At 41.3% G+C, this 7997-nt stretch overlaps 1 long non-coding RNA gene across 1 annotated transcript; it reads right to left on the reverse strand.

Moving 5' to 3' along the window:
- Nucleotides 1–4785: 4785 nt before the first annotated feature.
- Nucleotides 4786–7710, reverse strand: LOC309379684. The gene is made up of 3 exons (XR_014172596.1): nt 7692–7710; nt 7072–7155; nt 4786–4847 (listed from the first exon to the last, which is right to left on the reverse strand). It is a non-coding gene; the product is annotated as an uncharacterized lncRNA (long non-coding RNA).
- Nucleotides 7711–7997: the final 287 nt, after the last annotated feature.

The following is a 7997-nucleotide window of genomic DNA, read 5'->3' on the forward strand; positions in this document are numbered from 1 at the left end:
ATGGCACCCACCCACCCGCCCCTGCTTCTTTTGTTGCACAACGGCCAGAGGCTAGCTTAGAGGATTCATGGCAGGCCATGTGGTGCACATAGCTCTGTCAGCTAACATTTCACTGTCTCCCTACCCTCTAACTTGTGCTGCCTGAATCAGATGCTTCAATCGCCTAATAATAGGGCTGGCAGGCTAACATTTCCCGGTATGATCAAACTGTGCCGCGGGTGCATGCCTTTCTCTGCTCAGGCATGACACTTCTTTTTTGTCTTGGTTTGACACCTCTTCATCCTGTCCAAAAAATTGATTTCAGTCTGTACACTCTACTCTTCACTTCTTCCTCCTCCAACCACCTCCATCTCCAAGTCACTGCCACCAAGCCCTCCTGCTATGTGTCTTCATCACCCAGGAATTATAGGTGGCCCATCATTTAAGGCCCACATCATCGCTCCCATGTAGGGATGGGTGAATCTGTCCGTTTGAGTTTCTCACTGTTTCTCTTCATTCCAGTATTAAGATCATTTCACCCATTTCTGTATCAGCCTGTGATTTTTTTATTTTACTTTTAAGTTCATGTGAAGCTTGATATACATTTTTGTGCTCATTCTCCAAATGTATGCAATTTTGTACACAATTTCACCATTTCTTTGTAGCATCACAATTTCCCCTAATATAAGGCATTTTTCTAAGTTGCTTTCAGAAGCATACACATCTTTGTGCATCGTTTCCCCTTAGAAGCACAGTTTTCTACACCATTTTTGGTTGGAGAACATCACAACTGAAAAGTTTGAAGGATTTTGGTTTGCCTACTGGTTTGGGAAGTGCCAAATAAAATGTGTATCCATTGTGTGTTTTTAGTTGTATCTGTTTTAATTTATGCTTTGAGACACCTTGGAGCCTGCGCTGGGAGAAAGGAGGAGTGTGTGTGTGTGTGCGTGTGTGTGTATATATATATATATATATATATATATGCAGGTTTTGGTGTCCTCGGGTGTCTTCCCGTGTAAAAGTTGGGGTGTCTAGGCGACGTTTCGACGAGGTCTCACTCGTCATCTTCCATTTGAAGATGACGAGTGAGACCTCGTCGAAACGTCGCCTAGACACCCCAACTTTTACACGGGAAGACACCCGAGGACACCAAAACCTGCATTCCTGTACCCGTGAAAATCTACGAAAGCATATATATATATATATATATATATATATATATATATATATATAGCATTAAAATGTGAACTAAACTTATCACCCCCTGGTTCTTCTCCTGTGGGGAGTGCCTACAACTCAGGAGAAATCTGCTATGTCCAGGTAAGTTCTGGTTGGTGTATTAAAGAAGCACCTGAAGATGGCAGTTAGCCCAGGAAGGGTTGTTCATTGTGCCTCTTCTAACTCCCTAATCACTGCCTTCTCTGTTGACAAGGACACAGGCCATCTCAGTATCTTGGACATGTTTTTCTTCTTCCTCCTCCTGTATGAAATATATTATGAAATATTCATGGATCCCACCCCAAACTGCAAGTGGGAATCTAGTCCATGAAAGTTTACGCTATAATAAATTTACTAGTCTTTAAAGTGCCCCAAAATGCTTTGTTGCTTTTGATGCAACAGACTAATATAGCTACCCTTCTGGAAGAAAAACAATTTTTTTTGGACCACTATAAATTCAGCTTTTCTTTCGCTCTGCACTTGTTATTATATCAATCATGATGTTTCTTTATCATTATATCACACATCAGCTATTTTATTTTATTTGATGGAAGTGATGAACACCCCCAGAATTCATATGATATTCAAAGCAAGTCAGTGGTGTGTGTGTGTTTTTTAATGCATTGATTTTAAAGGGGGAAATGTCAGAAGTATTTGAAAAGGTAAACATTAACTTTGGAATAATGACTGGAACATTTCTTAATAGGCTTGGCAAGAAGAGTGGAAAATATTCCTCACTCACTTATGTTGTTCTTGTTTTTCTTCTCCTAACAAGGCCTAATTTGTGCAGGGATAAATTAATAGAGCAAAAGTAAGTTGTATGAACTGTAAGCAACATTTTAATACATACGCCAGCAACATGTCCTCATAAACTTCAGCGGGTCACTGGGGAGACAGATCAATATAATGTAGGTTATAGCTAACATCAAAAAGAATAGACATATCACAGGAAAAACTCAATCTATTAAAATTTTAAAGCATTATCCCTAGCATTGTTATTCAAAGCCTTTCTGCACAATTGTGTTCCCTTTTTGATGTGGAAACTTTGGGCTAAATCCAGCAGTCCTTAAATAACAACAAAAGCTATTCTTTCAGAAACTTTTTATGATTCTTGAAAGCACTATGTCATAACTCCACTTGAACACAGATCTAGAGAAATTTAGAGATGGGTCAAATCTGGGAGCCATCATCCTTTCCCAAAATTTAGGACACAATTTACATTTTTGAACATAACTTCTTCTATTTTTCCCCCTCCCTCTTTTTATTTATTATTTACTATTTACTATTTACTATTTATTTAACAATATATAAATACGTACCGCTTGATTATAATAAAATCTCTAAGCAAGGAGTTTCAAAGTATAGGTGCCAGTGTAGCAAAAACAAACAAACCAAATTCTTATATCTGAAGAACAGGTATTATGTAGCACACAGGCAATAATACACAGGTAACATTTACAGTTCCACAGATCGAAGTGGTCGAGGAAGCACTAAATGTTTCTCCATACAAAATGAATAAATTTAAATAAAAATAAATCCTACAGATAGTCAGTTATTTTGTACATTTCAGCAATATACCGTTCAACACAGTGCAGGTGTACAGTAAAGTTTAAAAAGATATAATAAAACTGTGCCGTGTACATCTCTAAAGCAGTGTGCAGTAATGTCACAAATGGAACATCAATTGTTCTGTTCCATTTGGAACCCATTTTCTTTCTTTTATAGTTATAATGGTTTGGTTTTTTATACTTGTATATTCTACTATCGTAGCCCACCTTGGGACCTTATGATGAAGGATGGGTGAAAAAAATCTTACTAATATAATGAGAAAACTTACTTTAAATGTTTGCTGATATAAACCGGTCTTCACCATAGCAGCCAACCTCTAGGGGCCAAGGCCCCTTTGTCCCCCCCTCCCAATAAAATATTTGAGCATGCCAGGCACCCCCAGAAGTTAATAGACATTGCCATTCAAATAGCGTGCATGTACCCTGTCATATGATCAATTATGCAGGGTGGGGCTTACCTGTCTCTCCCCCCCATATTTTATTCAAGTTTCCCCCCTTGTTATTCACCAAGAGCCAGACATTCTCAGAAACATGTAGTAACCAAACAATTTAACTCCTGTGTTGCTAACAATAGTCAGTAATATCCAAGGCAACACGATAACTAAATACAATGATACAATATCAATTCTGTTTCGTACAGCAGAAGAATACAGAAATCCTTCATAAACTATAAAAGGATATTACAACAATGACCTGTATATGCATGGTAACTACAATAAACTCAAAATATTATGAATTATACACATAAACTATAATGTCAAAATAATGTGAAATCAAACCAAAGGTACATACCCCATCTATATGGTGTATGGAAAAGTATAATAACTATTGCTATGGAGCAGTGGTCATAAAGTTATGTAGTCACTGCTACTGACCGTATGTGAACAAAGATACAAAAAGCCAACCCCAGGTCATGCTCATAAGAGGGAGATTGAGTTTAAAGGTACAGTGCAGTAACAGCCAGAAAATAAAGAATCAAATGAAACAATTGAGATCCAATAAGAAGAAGAAGAGTTTGGATTTGATATCCCGTCTTTCACTCCCTTTAAGGAGTCTCAAAACAGCTAACATTCTCCTTTCCCTTCCTCCCCCACAACAAACACTCTGTGAGGTGAGTGGGGCTGAGAGACTTCAAAGAAGTGTGACTGGGCCAAGGTCACCCAGCAGCTGCATGTGGAGGAGCGGGGAAGCGAACCCGGTTCCCCAGATTACGAGACTACCGCTCTTAGCCACTACACCTGTAATGGTTATATGGGGTTGCTCGTGCGTAAGTTGCCGCCACTCCTGGCTAGGTAGCCTGGTTAAACCTTTCCTGGCTGGACAGCCCTTCACTTCGTGGCTGTTCAGTCGCTAGCAGAATCTGTCAGTGGGCGTTTCTTGAACTTCTTCCAGCAAAGAAGTTCTTTGACGCCAAGTCTACGCCTATTTTCCCTGCGCGGAAGTCGTCTGCGCAGGGTGGGTGTGGGTAGCGGAAGACCTGTGCTCTCCCCGCTGGTCTCCAGCGAAGAGTCCTGGAGCCCCCTCTCCGATTCCCCCATCCGCCCCCCTTTATCCCTGGTGTTACGCTGATTTTCTTCCCCAGCCGATGAGTTCCCTCTCTCCCTGCTTGGCCCTTCTCTGGCATCGCTTGGGAGCCCTGCCTTCACTTCTGGCTCCAATGTCAGTTCCCTGACAACACCAAACTGGCTCAAATAAAATATTTGAGTGTGCCAGGCACCCCCAGAAGTTAATGGGCATTGCCATTCAAATGGTATACATGTGCCCTGTCATATGATCGATTATGCAGGGTGGGGCTTACCTCTCTCTCCCCCCCCCATATTTTATTCAAATTTGCCCCCTGGTATTCACCAAAAGCCAGGCATTCTCAGAAAAACAACTGCTCCTGCAAATTTACACACACAAAGCTTTATTGCGGCCCATAGACCCAAAATACAGAGTTCTGCCAATTTAAACTATCTGTTTTAAAATTGTTGTTGCTTTTTTAAAAAATGCAGAGTCAACAAACGTGTCTCACCCTTTGGTTAGATTTGCTCTGGTTACTCTGGTATGCTCCGCTGATTTGAATGTTAGTGCCATGGCAAACTACAAAGGAAAAGCACAGATGGAGGGGAAATCATTATTCAAAGTTCCTATAAACTATCAAATAGGTTTTCTCAGATCATTCATTAAGTGGAAGATGATGAATGGGCTGTTGAATTATGGCCCTGTTTAAAATCACTTGTATGGTGTTAGCGTTCTGCACAGCAAACACAGGGTGAAGAGAGACAGTATATAAAGAGGGCTTGCAGGGCATTCGTTGCAGTCCAAGCTCTTCTTTCTGGCTGAGCTGATGGATGAGCATCCCAAGATGTTTGTCTTGCACTTCCTCCTCTTTCTCTCCTCCTGCGTTGGTTGGGGAAAGTGAACCCATTGCCCTATGGCAGAGTGTCCGAGATGACTTCTGAAGCCCCCAGTGGATGCAACGTGATGCGTAACTTTCCCCAGGTACAGTGGGAGATGGCAGGATTGAGCAGCCATGTGCAACACATCTGAGGGCTTGGCATGGGGAATGGCTATAGCTCAGTGGCAGAGGCTTTGCATATCACACAGAAGTCCCTGGGTTCAATTCCTGGTGTCTCCAGGTAAGGTAAAGGTAAAGGAACCCGGACCGTTAGGTCCAGTCACGGACGACTCTTGGGTTGCACGCTCATCTCTCTTTACTGGCCGAGGGAGCTGGTATTTGTCCGCAGACAGCTTCCGTGTCATGTGGGCAGCATGACTAAGCCACTTCTCGCAAACCAGAGCAGTGCATGGAAACGCCGTTTACCTTACCGCCGGAGCGGTACCTATTTATCTACTTGCAATTTGACGTGCTTTCGAACTGCTAGGTGAGCAGGAGCATGGACCGAGCAACGGGAGCTCACCCGTCGCGGGGATTCAAACTGCCAACCTTCTGATCAGCAAACTGTAGGCTCTGTGGTTTAGACCACAGCGCTACTCGTGTCTCCAGGTGTCTCCACGTAGGGCTGGGCAAAAGATTCCCTGCTTGAAACTGCAATGAACCACTGGCGGTCACTGTAGACCAGTGTTTCCCAAACTTGGCTTTCCAGCTGTTTTTGGACTACACTTCCCATCATCCCTGACCTCTGGTTCTGCTAGCTAGGGATGGTGGGAGTTGTAGTCCAAAAACAGCTGGAGACCCAAGTTTGAGAAACACTGGTGCAGACAATATGTGCAAGATAGACAAATTCAGTCTAAGGCAGCTACATCTGATGGTTTGGCAAATTCTGCATATTAATGCAGTTAGGGGAAAGTATTGAAAATGGAATAACTCGCTATGTGAACGTAACCCTGATATGTAGCTGCACACTATGTGTTAAGCATAAAGCGTAGTTTGGCCCTGAAATAGCTTAGGCTGAAATTCTAGACAAACTTACCTGGAAGGAAGTGATTCCCACAAACTCAGTGGAACTTACCTCTTGGTAGACATGTGTAGCATTGCACTGTTATTTATATTTCCCGTCTGAACTGCTATTTTAAGATTCATGTAATTGTGCTGGTTGCATTTTATTTTTGTGTTTATGTCTATTTTGTTGCATGGTACTTTGAGGGTCCCTGCAGAAGACTGGAATACAGGTATAAATAACATATTGTTGTTGCTGTCTTAATATATGCTTTGATGTATGCTTCAAATATTGTGCTATTTTCGGCCTGAAAACACAACTTTGTCAATGGAACAAACATGGAAATTGGAGAAGTAAATGCACCCATAAATTTATAGGTGTGTAAATGTAGCAAAATTGACACATAGAAGTGATTGCATATATTTGTAAGGTTTTCCTGTAGTGAAATGATTTTTGACACTGTTTAATAAAATTTTATTTATGGCCCAATTCCCTCTCCCCCGAACTCTGTGGTGGGCTAACAATGCAGTAGACGTTCAGATCTGAGCAATGGACTGAATGTTCTATTGAACAAGAAAGCAGACTTCATTGCCAAACAGAACCTAGCAGGACCATTTAGTCAATACGCATAAACACAAACCCACAGCATTTTGAAACATGGCTCCCAATAGGCACTATTTGGTATAACTGGATATTCTCTCCTCACCCTCCCCAAATACATCCATTGCACACATTTAAGAATCCATCAGACTTCATCAAACCAAACTCACTTTCCACAGCATTTCAGAACAACCTGCATGAAAAATTCAGAGACCTACCGAGAGCCCATTAAAAAAAAAGGCTTGTTTTACTTGTTGTTTCTTAGCCAACAGCCTTTTCTCATTGTGAATATCTGCTGTACTAAACAGAAGTATTTAAGTTACCCTTCAGCTTATGCCTGATCTTCTACTGCAAAACCTCTCAGGCAGGATGTGTGCAGATTTCATGTCCTTTCACAGTGCAATTCACTTGGAGACAAAAGCAAGAGAATTTGTTTCAGCTGAACTGTTTCATTTTAACAGACACTTTCCAGCTGACTAAAGTTATTTTTGAAATTATGGAAGTCAAAAGGGAATTGGGAATTACAGTGATGCTTTTTTTAGATCATGGAAGGCAGAAAACTCACATACATTTCTTACGTTAGCTGCTATTTGATGATCAACATGGTTTATTCTTCAAAAAGTCAAGTTTGAAAATATTTTAATGTGTTGTCATATTTGCTAAGAACACCTTATTAGACACACCAATTAAAGGAATAATCAGATCAGACATCCACTATCATTTGCAGATAAAATAACCCTAAAATATATACTGTGTTGATTCTGGTAGACACCATCAAACTTCTTCCAGAAGCCTGTAGGGGTGAGTGTGTGTGAAGACATTTACAGAAAGCACAATTTTAATGTAAAAACAGGGGGGGAATGTTGAAGAAAACTTAGAAACACAGATTCTGACAGGAGATGCCGACCAGCAGCTTGTTTTGCAATATTCAAATGTTCCACACTTTCCTTAATGAAGTTGCAGGCCAGCTTACTGGGCAAAAGGACAGACATCGGATCTCCTTTGCCATCCACAGCCTGGGTTGCCATTTGCAGTTTCTTTCACTGGGAAGACTCAGAAACACAGCCATGTATCCTAGTAGTGAGGCTTGCAAATGAGCAGCAGATTTGACTTTGCACGGGTAAAATCTAGGGCCGATTTTGTGCACAGTCTGCACATTTTGTGAACATTATTTCCCATGTGCCCCAGCATAAGGCGACCAATTTTTAGGGAACCGTTCAACAGAGATAATGGAGCCAAGTAGTCAGTG

This window comes from Podarcis melisellensis (genome assembly GCF_964234715.1).
Source record: "Podarcis melisellensis genome assembly, chromosome: 10".
NCBI classification, from domain to species: domain Eukaryota; kingdom Metazoa; phylum Chordata; class Lepidosauria; order Squamata; family Lacertidae; genus Podarcis; species Podarcis melisellensis.